This window comes from Salmo salar, chromosome 02, assembly GCF_965601325.2.
Source record: "Salmo salar chromosome 02, fSalSal1, whole genome shotgun sequence".
Taxonomy (NCBI): domain Eukaryota; kingdom Metazoa; phylum Chordata; class Actinopteri; order Salmoniformes; family Salmonidae; genus Salmo; species Salmo salar.
The window spans coordinates 26649306-26667500 of NC_138292.1; the positions used below are offsets into that span (position 1 = coordinate 26649306).

At 44.5% G+C, this 18195-nt stretch overlaps 1 pseudogene; it reads left to right on the top strand.

Annotated features, from left to right (window-relative positions):
- The first annotated feature begins 105 nt into the window (after nt 1-105).
- LOC106577666 (nephrin-like) overlaps nt 106-18195 on the top strand; it is a 53964-nt pseudogene continuing 35874 nt past the window's right edge.

Genomic DNA, 18195 nt, shown 5'->3' on the forward strand with positions numbered 1-18195 from the left:
CTATAGGGGAGGTTCCGGGTGGGCATCTCCACTTGGTGGAGGCTCTGGTGCGGGACGCCGATCCCCCTCCGCTTGGGGCTCCCGCCACTTTCGTGGAACCGGACCATGGATCGTCGCCAGAGGCTCCGGACCCTGGATCGTCACCGGAGGAACCGGACCGTAGATTGTCGCCAGAGGCTCTAGACTGGGAACCCCCGCTGGAGGCTCCAGACCGCAGACCATCGCTGGAGGCTCCAGACCGCTGACCATCGCTGGAGGCTCCGGACCGCCGACCGTCGCTTGGGGCTCCGGACCGCGGACCGTCGCTTGGGGCTCCGGACCGCGGACCGTCGCTAGGGGCTCCGGACCGCGGACCGTCGCTGGAGGCACCGGACCGGGGACCGTCGCTGGAGGCACCGGACCGGGGACCGTCGCTGGAGGCTCCGGACCGGGGACCGTCGCTGGAGGCTCCGCGCCATGGATCATCCCTGGAGGCTTCATGCCATGGATTATCACTGGAGGCTCCGGGCCATGGATCATCACTGGAGGCTTCGTGCCATGGATCATCACTGGAGGCTTCAGGCCATGGATCATCACTGGAGGCTTCGTACGTGGGCCGGAACAGATCTCACCGGACTGGGGAGACGCACTGGAGGCCGGGTGCGTGGAGCAGGCACAGGGTGTACCAGGCTGGAGAGATGCACTGGAGACCGGGTGCGCGGAGCTGGCACAGGACATACTGGGCCGTGGAGGCACACTGGAGGTCTGGAGCGTAGGGCTGGCACAACCCGTCCTGGCTGGATGCTCACTTTAGCCCGGCAAGTGCGGGGCACTGGCACAGGACGAACTGGGCTGTGAAGGCGCACTGGCGACACAGTGCGTAGAGCTGGCGCAGGATATCCTGGACCGAGGAGGCGTACTGGAGACCAGGAGTGCTGAGCCGGCACAACCCGTCCAGGCTGAATGCTCACTTTAGCCCGGCAAATGCGGGGTGCAGGCAACGAGCGCACCGGGCTGTGACACGGTGCGCTCGTGGTAAGTGCTCATGATTATTTATTTTCAAGAAACACTCAAACAAAATAACAAAAGGGAAAAACGGAAATGCACAGTTCCATCAGGCACATACGCTAAACAGAAAATAACCTTCCACAAAACTCAGGTGGAAAACAGGCTGCCTAAGTATGATTCCCAATCAGAGACAATGATAGACAGCTGCCTCTGATTGGGAACCACACTCTGCTCAAAAACAAAGAAATAGAAAACATAGATATTCCCACCCGAGTCACACCCTGACCTAACCAAACATAGAGAATAAATAAGATCTCTAAGGTCAGGGCGTGACAGTAAATCACCTCAAAAATAAATCTAACAATCACAACCAATATTTATCATCCAAACTAATCTGTTAATGGAACAGATCCCACTGTACTGCTGGCATAATTATTTCAAGTTAATGAGGTCTGATAGCATGGATTTAAATTTACATTCGCTCTCTCCTGCCTTTGAAAGCATCACAGACAAAAACAGAGAGACAGTGTACAATAAGTTAACAGGTGACAGGTATCATCTTCTCATGACCTCTACTTGCTTTCTTTCGACCCTGTCCAATGTTTTGATACTAAAAACTTCAACTGCAATTATTACAGATGCTTTTTACAGCTGTTCAGCTTATACTCCAGAGTATGGCTAGCCTCTGCTTCTATCTCATTGTAACAGCAAAGGCCATAGAGTTTTGTGGGCAGCATCAGCTCTATAGCATAATCCCAAGCCATTATCTAGTTCAAATAGACGCCAAACCCTTGGATGAGGAAAAGAAATCAATGGCCTGTGGTGTTTGCCTGTCTTACCACTTCCATCCCCAATGCACCTCTCTAGGTAGTGGCAGTAGAAGAAGAGAAGAATCCATTTTGTTCCTGTTTGTCTTTCAACTTCCTTTTACTGCTCATTGGTACACGAAATTGTTGTGTATTCATTTATGTAAACTGATATGCAAATGTGATTTGTGGCTGGTTGTTTGTATGCGACGTCTATAATGGCCAATCTTGCCCTTTACGTTTGATGTGAGGTGACTGATGTCCCCTTGATCTGAGAGTTCTCCCTCTCACTCACGTTGCCGAGGCGCAGCCGAGCATGCAGTTCGCAAACAACTTTGTGATTGGCTCAAAGAGGGTCAAGATTCAAACAACCTTCCAGAATTAGGCGCTGAAAATAGCTGCTCTCCTCTCCACTGCATAGTTTAAAAATAACATGCATGCTTAAATATTAGGGCCACTAATTAGCATAGGACTTTGCATGCAGAGCTACAATCGCATTACCTTGTGATCCTGGTCTCATTGTTCTAGCCTCCACCTCACTCACTCACTCCCAGGCTGGCTGAGTGGCTGTAAGGTTACCTTCCAGCCACCAGTGCAGTGTACCGGAGCGTTTCACTTTATACAGGGAGTGAGGGATTGCCCACCCCCACCTCCTGACACCCCCACACCACATACAGTATGACAAACGAGGGCATTAAACCAAATATCATTACTCCCATCTGTAGGAATTAGCCGAAGGGACATCGACAGTGAAGAAAAAGCAATGGGTGAACGAGGGCTCGGTCCCACCCACCCCCCTCGCCCTCTCTTCCTTTCCATTCCTTATCTCCTGGACCGAGGAGGGGTTTAATTCATAGTAATTACATTATTGACTCATTTGTAGGGCCGAACTGCTCCAATTTCCCATCAATAAAACATACAATGTGATGAATAAGGTGGCCCGACTACCGTGTTTATTTGAGCCCTCATGCCCTGCCTTCCTAACTTTCCCTTCTTCCTCTCCATCTTTTCACCCTCCTCCTCTCCCTCCATCCATTTTCCAATCCCCCTAACCCATCCCTCCCTCATTTCCCTCTTTCCTCTCCATCCTCTCACCATCTTCCCTCCTTTCCATCCCTCTCTTCTTAAGGTGTGGTGGAGGTGGGGGCCCAGCAGGCGTTCAGGACCCAGCCCAAGAACATGACGGTGCGTGCGGGGACTATGGTGATGCTGAGGTGTGAGGTGCTGAGGCCCTCAGGGTTTGTCCAGTGGGTGAAGGATGGCCTGCTTCTGGGTCCACAACAGAGCCTGCCGGGGTTCCCTCGCTACAGCCTGTTGGGGGACCCTAAGAGAGGTGAGAGCCCAGGGAGGGTTGGGGTTAGAGTTAGAGTTAGGGTTTTGGTTGATGGTTACGGCTGAACCAGGATGTGGACTTAACCTCTATGGGCTAGCTACCTACGTAACAGCCACTGGCAGCCTGTGGCGCGATTTTCAAAACGTTAAAAATCCTATTACTTCAATTTCTCAAACATATGACTATTTTACAGCTATTTAAAGACAAGACTCTCGTTAATCTAACCACACTGTCCGATTTAAAAAAGGCTTTACAACGAAAGCAAAACATTAGATTATGTCAGCAGAGTACCAAGCCAGAAATAATCAGACACCCATTTTTCAAGCCAGCATATAATGTCACCAAAACCCAGAAGACAGCTAAATGCAGCACTCACCTTTGATGATCTTCATCAGATGACAACCCTAGGACATTATGTTATACAATACATGCATGTTTTGTTCAATCAAGTTCATATTTATATCAAAAACCAGCTTTTTACATTAGCATGTGACGTTCAGAACTAGCATACCCCCCGCAAACTTCCGGGGAATTCGATAACATTTTACTAAATTACTCACGATAAACGTTCACAAAAAGCATAACAATTATTTTAAGAATTATAGATACAGACCTCCTCTATGCACTCGATATGTCCGATTTTAAAATAGCTTTTTGGTGAAAGCACATTTTGCAGTATTCTAAGTACATAGCCCAGGCATCACGGGCTCGCTATTTAGACACCCGGCAAGTTTAGCACTCACCATAATCATATTTACTATTATAAAAGTTTGATTACCTTTTGTTGTCTTCGTCAGAATGCACACCCAGGACTGCTACTTCAATAACAAATGTTGGTTTGGTCCAAAATAATCCATCGTTATATCCGAATAGCGGCGTTTTGTTCGTGCGTTCCAGACACTATCCGAAATAGTAAAGAAGTGTCGCGCGCATGGCGCAATTCGTGACAATAAAATTCTAAATATTCCATTACCGTACTTCGAAGCATGTCAACCGCTGTTTAAAATCAATTTTTACGACATTTTTCTCGTAGAAAAGCGATAATATTCCGACAGGGAATCTCCTTTTCGGCAAACAGAGGAAAAAATCCCAAAGGCGGGGGCGGTCGGGTCACGCGCATAAGCCCAGTGTCCCTTGATCGGCCACTTGAGAAAGGCGATAATGTGTTTCAGCCTGGGGCTGGAATGACGACATTCTGTTTTTTCCCGGGCTCTGAGCGCCTATGGACGACGTGGGAAGTGTCACGTTAGAGCAGAGATCCTTAGTAAATGATAGAGATGGAAAAGAAGTTCAAGAAATGGTCAGACAGGCCACTTCCTGTAAAGGAATCTCTCAGGTTTTGACCTGCCATTTGAGTTCTGTTATACTCACAGACACCATTCAAACAGTTTTAGAAAATTTAGGGTGTTTTCTATCCATATGTAATAAGTATATGCATATTCTAGTTACTGGGTAGGAGTGGTAACCAGATTAAATCGGGTATGTTTTTTATCCAGCCGTGTCAATACTGCCCCCTAGCCCTAACAGGTTAACGTCTATGGGCTACGTGCCACCTGCGGGACACAGCCAGTGAAATATCAGGGTGGCAAATTCAAAAACAACAAAATGTCATAATTCAACTTTCTCAAACATACAACTATTTTATACCATTTTAAAGATACACTTCTCCTTGATGTAACCACATTGTCCGATTTCAAAAAGGCTTTACAGTGAAAGCAAAACATTAGATTATGTTAGGAGAGTACATAGACAAAAATAATCACACAGCCATTTTCCAAGCAAGGACTTGTGTCAATAAAACCCAAAACACAGCTAAATGAAGCACTAACCTTTGACGATCTTCATCAGATGACACTCCTAGGACATTATGTTACACAATATATGTATGTTTTGTTCGATAAAGTTCATATTTTTATCCAAAAACAGCATTTTACATTGGTGCGTGATGTTCAGAAAATGTATTCCCACCAAAACATCCGGTGAATGTGCACATTAATTTACAAAAATACTCATCATAAACGTTGACAAAATATATAACAATTATTTAAAGAATTATAGATACACTACTCTTGGATGCAACCGCTGTGTCAGATTTAAAATAGCTTTACGGAGAAAGCACATTTTTCAATATTCTGAGTACATAGCTCAGCCATCACGGCGAGCTATACAGACACCCGCCAAGTTCGGGGCAACCTCAACTCAGAATTGGTATTAGAAATATTCTCTTACCTTTGCTGATCTTCGTCAGAATGCACTCCCAGGACTGCTACTTCCACAAGAAATGTTGTTTTTGTTCCAAATAATCCATATTTATGTCCAAATACCTCCGTTTTGTTCGTGCGTACAGATCACTTATCCAAAGGCATAATGCGCGAGCGCAGAACCAGAGACGAAAAGTCAAAATGTTCCATTACCGTACTTAAAAGCATGTCAAACGCTGTTTAAAATCAATCTTTATGGTATTTTTAACGTAAAATTGCGATAATATTCAAACCGGACAATAGCATATTCATTCAAGGAGAAAAAGAAGGAACGGCGCGCTCGCGTGACTGCGCATATCCAATCCCTTTGTTGCCAGGCAGTCCACTCAGAAACTGAGCTCCTATTATCTGCCCAGTGACAGGAGAATGCTCAAACCACTTTCGGAAGGCTTTAGACAGCCAATGGAAGCCTTAGGAAGTGCAACGTAACCCCAGGGATACTGTAGTTTCGAAAGGGACTAGAAAGAAGAACTACAATTCTCAGATCCTCCACTTCCTGGTTGACTTTTTCTCAGGTTTTTGCCTGCCATATGAGTTATGTTATACTCACAGACACCATTCAAACAGTTTAAAAAACTTCAGAGTGTTTTCTATCCAAATCTACTAATAGTATGCATATTCTAGTTTCTGGGCCAGAGTAGTAACCTTTTTAAATTGGGTACGTTTTTCATCCGGCCGTGAAAATACTGCCCCCTAGCCCAGACACGTTAAAGCTAGGGTTAGAGTTATAGCCAGGGTTGAGCTGAGCTGTGGACATGAAGCTAGGGTTAGAGTTAGGGTTGTGGTTGATGGCTAGAGCTGAACCGGGATGTGGACTTGAAGCTAGGGTTAGAGTTATAGCCAGGGTTGAGCTGGGCTGTGGACATGAAGCTAGGGTTAGAGTTAGGGTTGTGGTTGATGGTTAGAGATGAACCAGGATGTGGACATGTAGCTAGGTTTAGGGTTGACGTTTGCGTTATGGTTGAATACAAAGTAGGGAAATATTAACAGTAGGGGGAAACAGGTGGGAAAAAGCAATATATCAAAATTGGGTAATAAATAATGACAGGGAAGCAGAAAATGATAACACACATGAGTAGTAGCCCAAGACAAAATGTGCGTTTACAGCTTGAGCAGACGCAGTATACAAGCTACAAAATTAAAACATTGAGAGGTAGACAACCCATAGGACAAGATGAACATGAGGAATATGTCTGCATTATGAGCACAGAGATGCAGTCGCAGAATGAAGGCCTACACAAGCCACACAAACATGTCAAAAGGGCCAAGAGTTCAAACATTGTTTTGTTGCTCTAAGAAGTGTGTGAATTTGATGGTTTTCTTTACTGTGACATATTTCAAATGACAGGTTGTTCGCTGTGTGAGGGTGAACGGTGCATCTGTCAGCTTTAATTGCATTGGCTGTAAGACAGACATAGTAGCAGTAAGCCTACACTGTATAGCCTTGATATGCATAGAGGACACAGTGATAGGCCTAAATGAAGTTACCATGGGGACCTGATGGTAGTGGCTTAACAGAGGACGTCTAAACAGAGGCCATCTGTGACTACAGAGACTATGTGAATGTGAAATAGCCTCGCGTGTACCACCATTGTCCCCCTCAGAAGTGAATTAAGGGAAAATGAAAGCGGCAAGAGAGAGTGAGAGTGATGAGATAGAGAGAGATGTCAGCAACACATTTAGACCCAACCAAATCATGAAAAAACTAAAAGATAATTACTTGACACATTGGAAAGAATTTACAAAAAACCCCAGATCAAACTAGAATGCTATTTGGCCCTAAACAGAGAGCACACAGTGGCAGAATACCTGACCACTGTGACTGACCCAAAATTAACCTCTATGGGCTAGGTGGGACGCTTTTTGAGGTATTTGAATAACGCGCCACGGGATTACACTGGCTGTTACGTAGGTGGGACGAGAGAAGTTAACCTCTATGTGCTGTGTCCCACCTACTCAACAGCCAGTGTAATCCCGTGGCGCGATATTCAAATACCTAAAAAATGCAAAAACTTCAATTTTTCAAACATATGACTATTTTACACCATTTTAAGGAAATCTTTGACTATGTACAGACTCAGTGAGTATAGCTTTGCTATTGAGAAAGGCCCCTGAAGGCACACCTGGCTCTCAGGAGAAGACAGGCTATGTGCACACTGCCCACAAAATGAGGTGGAAACTGAGCTGCACTTCCTAACCTCCTGCCAAATGTATGACCATATTGGAGACATATATTTCCCTCAGATTACACAGATCCACAAAGAATTCGAAAACAAATCCAATTTTGATAAACTCACAAATCTATTGGGTGAAATACCACAGTGTGCAATCACAGCAGCAAGATTTGTGACCTGTTGCTACAAGAAAAGGGCAACCAGTGAAGGAACAAACACCACTGCAAATACAACCTACATTTGTTAATTTATTTTCACTTTTGTGCTATAAATATTTGCACATCCCTACAAAACTGTATATAGACATAATATGACATTTGAAATGTCTTTATTCTTTTGGAACATTTGGAAGGAGAGTAATGTTTACTGTTCATTTTTATTGTCTATTTCACTGTTGTTTATTATTATTTCACTCGCTTAGGCAATGTTAACATACAGTACCAGTCAAAAGTTTGGACACACCTACTCATTCAAGGGTTTTTCTTTATTTGTATTATTTTCTACATTGTGGAATAACAGTGAAGACATCAAAAATATGACATTAACCCATATGGAATCATGAAGTAACCAAAAAAGTGTTAAACAAAATCTAAATTTACTTTGTATTTGAGATTCTTCAAAGTAGATACCCTTTGCCTTGATGACAGCTTCACACAATCTTGGCAATCTTGGCATTCTCTCAACCAGCTTCACCTGGAATGCTTTTCCAACAGTCTTGAAGGAGTTCCCACATATGCTCAGCAATTGTTGGCTGCTTTTCCTTCACTCTGCGGTCCAACTCATCCCAAACCATCTTAATTGGGTTGAGGTTGGGTGATTGTGGGGCCAGGTCATCTGTTGCAGCACTCCATCACTCTTCTTCTTTGTCAAATAGCCCTTACACAGCCTGGAGGTGTGTTGGGTCATTGTCCTGTTGAAAAACAAATGATTGTCCCACTAAGCGCAAACCAGATGGGATGGCATATTGTTGCAGAATGCTGTGGTAGCCGTGCTGCTTAAGTGTGCCTTGTATTCTAAATAAATGACTGACAGTGTCACCAGCAAATCATCCCCACACCATCACACCTCCTCTTCCATGGTTCCCGGTGGGAACTACACATGCGGAGATCATCTGTTTACCTTCTCTGCGTCTCACAAAGACACGGCGGTTGGAACCAAAAATCTCAAATTTGGACTCATCAGACCAAACAACAGATTTCCACCGGTCTATTGTCCATTGCTCGTGTTTCTTGGCCCAAGCAAGTCTCTTCTTATTGGTGAGTGGTTAGTGCTTTCTTTGCAGCAATTCAACCTTGAAGGCCTGATTCACGCAGTCTCCTCTGAACAGTTGAAATGTTTCTGTTACTTGATCTCTGTGAATAATTTATTTGGGCTGCAATTTTTGAGGCTGGAAACTCTAATTAACTTATTGTCAGCAGCAGTAACTCTGGGTCTTCCTTTCCTGTGTTGGTTCTCATGAGAGACAGTTTCATCATAGCGCTTGATGGTTTTTGTAACTGCACTTGAAGAAACTTTCAAAGTTCTTGACATTTTCCGGATTGACAGACCTTCGTGTATTCAAGTAATGATGGACTGTTGTTTCTCTTTGCTTATTTGAGCTGTTCTTGCCATAATATGGACTTGGTATTTTACCAAATAGGGCTATCTTCTGTATACCACCCCTACCTAGTCACAACACAACCGATTGGCTGAAATGCATTAAGAAGGAAAGAAATTCCACAAATGAACTTTTAACAAGTCACACCTGTTAATTGAAATGCATTCCAGGTGACTACCTAATGAAGCTGGTTGAGAGAATGCCAAGAGTGTGCAAAGCTGTCATCAAGGCAAAGGGTGGCTACTTTGAAGAATCTGAAATATAAAATATATTTTGATTTGTTTAGCCCTTTTTTGATTACTACATGATTCCACATGTGTTATTTCATAGTTTTGATGTCTTCACTATCATTCTACAATGTAGAAATTATTCTACAAAATAAAAAATAAAGAAAAACCCTTGAATGAGTAGGTGTGTCCAAACTGTATGTTTCCCATGCCAATAAAGCCCCTTGAATTGAAATGGAATTGAGAGAGAGAGAGAGAGAGAGAGAGAGAGAGAGAGAGAGAGAGAGAGAGAGAGAGAGAGAGAGAGAGAGAGAGAGAGAGAGAGAGAGAGAGAGAGAGAGAGAGAGAGAGAGAGAGAGAGAGAGAGAGAGAGAGAGAGAGAGAGAGAGAGAGAGAGAGAGAGAGAGAGAGAGAGAGAGAGAGAGAGGAGAGAGAGAGAGAGAGAGAGAGAGAGAATAAAAGGATGTAGCAGGATCCACACATGGAGTCTATAAAAAGTAATCGCCAATTAGATGGCAATCCTAAATAAGAGCATAGCATCTGCTCATGATCAACCAGCACCGAGCCGCATGGTGCTATTCCACGGTGCCATGGCTGTCATGAGACACACAACACTAGCAGACTGGCACACGTGAGCTGACAGACATTCAGAGACACACTATACTCTAGAAATTGCACACATATTCACAGACACTGATAGGCAGACTGGCATGCACTGCACACACACACACACACACACACACACACACACACACACACACACACACACACACACACACACACACACACACACACACACACACACACACACACACACACATGCTCTGCTCTGCTCTCCACTGAAACTGGGTCAAAGGATAAAAGAACAACAACCACACACACACACACTGATGAACACACAGACACCTACATTGGCACTCACACACTTATGCATACACACACACATATTCACACAAACAAAGAGACAGATATAAATGCTTGTGGCAAACACATACTTAAATACTATATAAGCAAAAACACAAGCGTCAACACTTGACACCACTCGATAATACTTGTCTGTGATTGTCACCATCAGTGATGTCTGTTGGCGCTGAAAGAGCTCTCACACTCTCACATACGCTCACACGCACACACACACGGCAAGATGATTGCGGCATTTGTGGTGAGTAATTTCAGGAAAGAGGAAAATGAAGTCTTCCCTCTCCGCTGTATGATAGCATAGATGTGAAAATTGCTGCTGGTTGGTATTAATTATCTTGCCAACTTTGTTGATGAGTCCTTTTTTAGGACTGGGAGGTTGTCACACCAAGAGGCTATTTTATACATGTTAGTACGCTGTGAGTCAGAGAGCGACACAGAGCAGGAAAAAGCCTCCCAGACACCAACATCCTATAATACACACGTTTTATGGCATCAGTCAACATATTAACCCGTGGATGGTGAAACACTATCAGGAGAGAAATAAAGATGGAGAGGCACTTTGTCTGTCCTCCTCAATCGATACATACCATATTCCCACCAATATAAAACAACATGACAGATCTGGAGTCAGACTTCACACACCACACAGCTATCCCTCTTCGTTGGTTAGTGTGTGTCTGCTATTTTCCAAACCTACGTAACCTAATGGTAAATCAACAGGGCGTGAGATCAAGTTACAAGCAAAATGTCCCAGAATTCGGGTACACGATGCTAAAGAAAATATTTAATGAATTGGACTAAAGCCTCTTGTGTTATAAACAGATGGAATTCAGTGTGTATCTGGTGCTAAGATCCTCCTCAGTACTGTATGTGTGGAAACCAAGCTCTCTCACAGCGGTCGGTAGTCAATACCACTCTCTCTCTGTTTCTTTTCAAAGGGCTTCATCTTGGTGCAGGATGGTTGGTCATATTATTCAAGACAAAGCATGACAATAATGTATGTATGAAAATCTTCAGGAGCTCAGCCACACGCTGGACCTCTTGGTCCTTGTCCATGATACAATGTGTTAAGTGTTGCTATGCAACTTGAGTCTGCTGTTTAGGCTTATTTTGGGCTCAAAATTGTAGCGATTAAACCAATTTCTTACTTTTATTTGTACATAAACAGAGTACAATAACATAGTGGTCATTTTTGTTACTTCTTGGATATTTAAGCAATAAGGTCTGAAGTGGTGTGTTACTGTATATGGCCAGTATACCACTGATAAGGGCTGTTCCTAGGCCCTACGAAAGCGGAGTAGATACACCCCTTAGCCGTGGTATATTTGCCATATACCACAAACCCCGGAAGGTTCCTTATTGCTTTAATAAACTGCTTACTAACATATTCAAATAATGAGTGACATATTTTCATTAAAAACATTATTTTGATAAGTCAATTCATATTATTTCATCCTTCCACCAGAGGAAATATTTTCCCATCACTGCTATGCACTCGAATAATGTTTTCTATTCAGGCTGGCTAACGTTCTTGTCTTTTGTTTGCTCGCCATCGACAGAAAACAAAATCACGTCAATCTCTACAGTTGAAATGACAGCAAACTAGCCGTATTTTTCTTTAGCTTGACTTTTTTTATTGACAATTCTTTGGATTTATCTATAATAATGATGCGGATGCACGATTTCGCCTGGCTCAGTCAGAAAAGTTGCTGTATCATCAGGACACCGCTCATTCTCTATGACAGAGGACGGTCTTATTTGTAAAACGCAAAAAGTTTGCAGAGTTCAGAGAGGCAGACAGCAAGGTGAATACAGTAACCCCAACCCAACAGGTGCACAGTCCATCCACTCCTCCTATGACCATGAACTACAGGACATATCTAAGACTATGACCTTATCGCACACAATAGAGAAATATGACAATTGAGATATATGTTCTAGATTCTATGGACCACACACACACAAGCAGACACACACACTAGAAGCAGTGTGGTGAGACTCCGTCCATAACAGCCACTCATGGTGCTCCGTGTCAGTAGCTCCTGGAGAAGTAAATCATAATAGAATGGGAGTGAATGAAAAGTTTCCACACAGACGTGGGAAGGAATGGATGTAATTGTGTGAGTACACCAGGCCGCCTGTTGTCAGTTTATGATGAACAGCATACTCTCTCATTCTCTTTCTCCTCTCTCTCTCCTCTCTTTCTCCTCTTTCTCTCTCCTCTCTCTCCTATCTCTCTTGTTCTCTTTCTCCTCTCTCCTCTCTCCTCTCTTGTCTCTTCTCTCTTCTCTCTCCTTTCTTCTCTCTTCTCTCTTCTCTCTCCTCCTCTCTTCTCTCTCCTTTCTTCTCTCTTCTCTCTTCTCTCTCCTCCTCTCTTCTCTCTCCTCTCTTCTCTCTCCTCTCTCCTCTCTTCTCTCTCCTCTCTCCTCTCTTCTCTCTCCTCTCTCCTGTCTTCTCTCTTCTCTCTCTTGCTCTCTCAGCGCTGGCTTTCTCTGTCTCCTTGCTTTTGGGAGCTATGCCATATGTGGAGAGCACGGCGACTCTGAAAGAGCTTTTCTTCTCCTGCTACGGTGTATTCATTTCCTCCTTCTCCATTCATCTCTCGCTCTTTTGCTCTTTCTTTTTGGGGGCCATGGAGTGTGTATACTGGGGTGCTGGGGGGCGTTACCTTGGTGACTCTCGCTGCCTCTCTTGCTCTCCTGGGAAGGGAGCATATTTTTCTGACATCAATAGGAAAGACTGAGAGAGAAAGGAAGGAAGGGGGAGTGAACCCCAGCTCTCTCTACACTCCCCCCTGTTCCAGCCAGCTCCGTCTTTATACACCTGCAGCTACAGCAGCACTCAGTCCCACATTTATCACCGCTGTGACGTGAAGTTTGTTGTTGTTGTTGGTGTGTGTGTGTGTGTGTGTGTGTGTGTGTGTGTGTGTGTGTGTGTGTGTGTGTGTGTGTGTGTGTGTGTGTGTGTGTGTGTGTGTGTGTGTGTGTGTGTGTGTGTGTGTGTACACACTCACTCACAATATGTAAAGGCTATCCACCCAGGTGCCTATGAGGCACCAGGCCCAGATCAGAGAGGTCAAGGCCCAGATCAGAGAGGTCCAGGCCCAGATCAGAGAGGTCCAGGCCCAGATCAGAGAGCTCAGGGTGTCAGGAGACTGTAGTGTAGTAGTTTGTCTGGAGGAAACCTTCCACTCTCCTGTCTGTCAAACATGCGTAGATCCTAATGCTCCCACACTTCCCAGCTGCTATCCCTGAATATTTTCCATGAATGTTTTCCACCTGATTCCATGACAGATGGATGTATTAATACAATCAGACAGACAGACAGACAGACAGACAGACAGACAGACAGACAGACAGACAGACAGACAGACAGACAGACAGACAGACAGACAGACAGACAGACAGACAGACAGACAGACAGACAGACAGACAGACAGACAGACAGACAGACAGACAGACAGACAGACAGACAGACAGACAGACAGACAGACAGACAGACAGACAGACTAATCTAAATCCTGTAACAGCAGTGGTCATCAGTCCTGGTCCTGGGGACCCAGAGGTGTGCAGATGTTTATTCCAGCACAACACTAAAAAACTTTCTTCAACTAATCACAGGCTTTAATATTAGTTGATGAGTTGAATCCGATGTGTTATTATTGTAATACTGGGTTAGAAACAAAGCCAGTACTTTACAACCTATGAGTGAAATGAGTAACACAGCTTGACAGCCTTCCAATGAGTTAAGAGTTCCTCCAGACTACCACACCTCCCATGATAACACAGACAGCCTTCACCAGTCAGCCAGCCAAAACACTATCACACTATCTCCTTTAAGAAGAGAGAGACAGAGGTAGAGATGCAGAGAGAGAGAAAGCGAACGAAAGATCATGTAAAACCAAAAGAAAAGTGAGCCTTGCTCTCTAGTCGGAGTGGTGGGTTGTGGGTATCATCACCAGCTAATTCAAGACGGATCACCACAGGCAGCGAACAGCCGAGAGGGAGGCACACAAACGTCAATAAGTCCTCTCAGCGGGCCAACAAAGAGACATTTTCGAGACATTTCTATCAGGGGCGACGTAATTCCTGTGTTTTTCCCTTCCTGCCGAGTTCAGATAGGGGATTACGGCAATAGGCAGATCAAGTGGCAGCAAGTAATCCATGACAATAACAACCTCTCCACCACCCCTGCGTCCTCCCGCCGAAATGTATACCCCCGGCCCCGCCCTTCAGAATACCAGAACACCTGACACATCCACTGTCCTTTGTTTGAAACCATTAGCGTTTCCATATAATCCTATTAATGAACAAGTCCCTCTTTCCATTTTCTCCTCTCTCTCTCTCTCTCTCTCTCTCACTCTCACTCTCTCTCTCTCTCTCTCTCTCTCTCTCTCTCTCTCTCTCTCTCACTCTCACTCTCACTCTCACTCTCACTCTCACTCTCACTCTCACTCTCTCTTTCCCTTTATCTCTCTCTCTCCCTTTTTCTCTCTCTAAGCACAGGCCTGCCTGTATATCCGGATCCTGCAAATAATATTCTAAATGTTTTTGTTTGATGTTTCGCTGTTTTTAAGAATACGTTACTCATGCAGTTAAGCTGCAGTTAGGTATTTCTGTGGGAGTAGACGGGGATTGGGGGAAAGGGGGGTGTTTTAGCTTGTTATCAGTGTTGGTTGGGAGTTAGAGACAACAGTTAGAGGTACGACGGTACTACAGTACGGTGGTGAGGTTTTTGCAGTTGGCTAACGAGTTTAGCGCACAAAGAGTGTAATGTACAATGAGCCTTCATGTTATGGTAGTACTTTATGAATAATGTAGCAACTCATAAACGGGGGCATTTACACAAGCAGAATAGTAGGCAGAGTGACTTTGTTCAATGGGTATATCTTTGTTCTATTTGCCTGTGAAATAGGACCTCTTTTTCAGCACAGTGAGCAAACAGGTACTCGCTCCCCAAGGCTGTGGATCAAAAAAATGAGCCTTAGCTAGGTATGTGGTGTTCTGCGGATATGAGGATTTTATTAGTTATTCCTCAATAATGTCAAATATGTGGCATTCAAGGCCAGGTCAAAAAGCTAGTGAGTGTTCTGTTGTTTTGTCTATCTCTAGAATCCAGTTCTCACTCACAGGGAAGATGCTGTGTCTTTGTGACAGGGGATGGGTTGTTGAGTAAGATGTTATTTCTTATGTAATGTGGCTGAGAGATGAGGGGGAGAAGGACTGACTGAGGCCTATTTCTGTCCTGGACACCTGCTTAACTTCCTGTTCAGCACTGGGGAGAACGGAGGAGAGGAGGAGTGGGATGAGGAACGAGGGAGGATGAAGGGGGGGACCACTTCAACGGCTTTCAACCTCAGAGTCCTTAGTGTGTGTGTGTGTGTGTGTGTGTGTGTGTGTGTGTGTGTGTGTGTGTGTGTGTGTGTGTGTGTGTGTGTGTGTGTGTGTGTGTGTGTGTGTGTGTGTGTGTGTGTGTGTGTGTGTGTGTGTGTGTGTGTGTGTGTGTGTGTGTGTGTGTTTGCGTGGCGTGCATGAATGCATGCATGTCTGGTTTGATCATTCCGAAACGCTATATATCCATTTTCAAAAATGTTGCTAATTGAGCTTTTAATGTTTAAAGAAATGAGGAAATAGATTGGTGTGTTTATCTAATCATGGCATGGGTGTGCTGTAGCTTGTGTTGGGAATGAGAGCCCCGTATCCACCACAGCCACTCAGGTGGACCATGTGACCCCAATGAGCCCCACGTGAGTTTCCCCCTACTACCTCCCAAAACATGGGGTTGTTCAATGACGGACATGTATTTGTTTCAAATATAATTTGATGGTTTCATTTCAGAGAGACAAATAATCATGTTTTTTGGGGGAAAAATGCTATATATCCGCATCACTCTCATAGAAATAAGTAGTACTGCTTGGTTTTACACAGTCAAATGTAACAAACAAGTACATTTAAATGTACTGTATGTAAAACAATAAAATGTGCCATTTTACTCATTTAGCAGATTATCTTATCCAGAGCAACTTACAGTGAGTGCATCTATCTTAAGATAGCTAGGTGAGACAACCACATATCAGAGTCAAATATACAGGTTACGAACATTCCATTCCAGCTAAACTATGGTTATATACTCTTCACATGCATGTGTTCTCACAGGAGTGTCTCTGTGTGTGTGTGTGTGTGTGTGTGTGTGTGTGTGTGTGTGTGTGTGTGTGTGTGTGTGTGTGTGTGTGTGTGTGTGTGTGTGTGTGTGTGTGTGTGTGTGTGTGTGACCGTTAACAATGACAGTGATGTAAACGTAGGCTCTCTAAACTGTCTTCTTGTTTATCTGTTTCCCGTTGATCAGATGTTTTATTCAAACAGATCAGAGGAGCTTTGTTTTCTCTATGAAGTTACTGTATGGTGACCACCTGAAGCTACCTGAATCAAGATAGATCAGGGGGATTCAGTCAAGGTCTGTGTGTGCAAATGTGTTTTCAGACTTGTTGATCTGTCTGTCTGTCTGTCTGTCTGTCTGTCTGTCTGTCTGTCTGTCTGTCTGTCTGTCTGTCTGTCTGTCTGTCTGTCTGTCTGTCTGTCTGTATGCGTGTGTGTGTGTGTGTGTGTATGTGCTAATCTGCTTCTTATCTGCGTTATCCATCCATCCGTCTGTATTTGTCTAATGAATCGAATTTTGCGGCTCGTTGTCTCTCGCCTTCATGGCAGGAGCATGTCTGCGTGTTTGTCTGTGTTGAGAGTGGATGTGTGTGTGTGTGTGTGTGTGTGTGTGTATGTGTGCATGTGTGTGTGTGGGTGTGTGTGCACATGAGTGTGTGTGTGTTTATGCATGACTGTGAAAATGCATTTGTGTATGTGTGTGTGGGGGGGATATGTGTGTGTGTGTGGGGGGGTAGTAGGGGGAAACTCACGTGGGGCTCATTGGGGTCACATGGTCCACCTGAGTGGCTGTGGTGGATACGGGGCTCTCATTCCCAACACAAGCTACAGCACACCCTCCACCATACTGCACCTCCCTCTGCAGATTTAACAGCAGTGATAGAGAAAGAGAGAGAGAGGGAGGAAGGGGGTTGGCTAGGGCTGGGGGAAGAGGGGGATAGGGGATGATGGAGTGAGTGAGAGATAGGAAGAGGAGGCGAGCATGAGAGTGTGAGAGAGAGGGAGCGAGAGAGAATAAATGACATACCTGCCCAGCTCGTTTGCGAACATCATTATTCTTATTTTAGGAGATTTGTTAGGTGGCGAGGCTCTCCTGGAGCACAACAAGTGATGCAGCCGTGTGAATCATGTGGGCTTGAGTAGATTGAGCGTGCAGGGGCCTGTCAATAGACACATGGCACAGTCATCGGCCCAGCATCCCGGGGAGTGGAGACTGGTGAGGGAGGGGGAAAAAACACACAAACAAATGAATCTCATTATTTCAGTGCTCGCCTCTGCAGTGCTCCGGGTAACCCATCACAGTCCACACAGATCCAATTGCTTCCTTTAAATCAGTTTGAAGCTGCAGCCAGATCTCATCTGTCTCAATAGCAGGGCTGGAGCCAATAGAAATACTCTACTGCACACAGCAACAGCTCCTCCCAGTGGCACTAGGTGAATTACCCTGAGTTGGAGGAGAGCAGAGAAACTATCTGGCTGGCTGACTGACTGACTGACTTGCTGACTAGCTCGTGTTCTGTTTATCCAGCCATAACCATTGGATTTATGTCAGCATTCAGCATTGGATGACGGAATTACCCCTTGATGAAACATATAGCTCTTCCCCTGGACTCACATGATAAACAAACAATAGCTGCTTGTTTGTCTCTTTCTTTCTTTCTTTCTTTCTTTCTTTCTTTCTTTCTTTCTTTCTTTCTTTCTTTCTTTCTTTCTTTCTTTCTTTCTTTCTTTCTT